Source organism: Rhipicephalus microplus, chromosome 10, assembly GCF_043290135.1.
Source record: "Rhipicephalus microplus isolate Deutch F79 chromosome 10, USDA_Rmic, whole genome shotgun sequence".
Lineage (NCBI taxonomy): Eukaryota > Metazoa > Arthropoda > Arachnida > Ixodida > Ixodidae > Rhipicephalus > Rhipicephalus microplus.
This window is the reverse complement of record NC_134709.1, coordinates 104,832,493-104,833,239: the sequence shown is the minus strand read 5'-3', so window position 1 is coordinate 104,833,239 and position 747 is coordinate 104,832,493. Positions and strand designations below refer to the sequence as shown.

General features: G+C 41.8%; 1 non-coding gene across 1 annotated transcript; it reads right to left on the bottom strand.

Annotated features, from left to right (window-relative positions):
• Positions 1-361: 361 nt before the first annotated feature.
• On the bottom strand, positions 362-434 carry TRNAT-UGU (transfer RNA threonine (anticodon UGU)). Its single transcript has one exon. It is a non-coding gene; the product is annotated as a tRNA-Thr (tRNA).
• Between the last annotated feature and the right edge of the window lie 313 nt (positions 435-747).

Below are 747 nucleotides of genomic sequence, written 5' to 3'. Positions count from 1 at the left end.
CTTTTTTGGGCTTATATGTGCATTTAGTACTAAGAGTGACAGTCAGTGCATCTATAAGCCAAACAACGAGTGTGAAAACACTCCTATGCGTATGTTTGGCGTCACGTAGCACGTGAACTTATAATGAGCGGGCAGCTGATTAATTGTCCCTCCTATACAACCTAAACACACCAAGTCTGCCATTACGAGACCCTCAGTCAATGAAAATAGGGGAAAGAAGTGTATACCTAAGGGCTCCTTTTTCCGTGTTTTAACACAATATGAGATCTAACAGACAGTAATGCCAAGGAATGTACAGGGGAAGTTATTAGAACCAATGGGATGTAATTAAGAAGAATGAAAATTGGATGAAAAAATAACCAACCGTGGGCAGGAATCGAACCTACGACGTTCGAATAACACGTTCGATGCTCTAACCACTGAGCTACCACAGCGGCCTTCCCACCATCTACTTTTTGGGCTTATATGTGAATTTAGAAGTAGGAGTGACAGTCAGCACCATCTATAAGCCAAACAACGAGTGTGAAAAGACTCCTATGCGTATGTTTGGCGTCACGTAGCACGTGAACTTATTATGAGCGGGCAGCTGATTAATTGTCCCTCTTTCACAACCTAAACACACCAAGTCTGCCATTACGAGACCCTCATTCAATGAATATAAGGGAAAGAAGTGTATACCTAAGGGCTCGTTTTTCTGTGTTTTAACACAATATGAGATCTAACAGACAGTAATGCCAAGGAATGTAC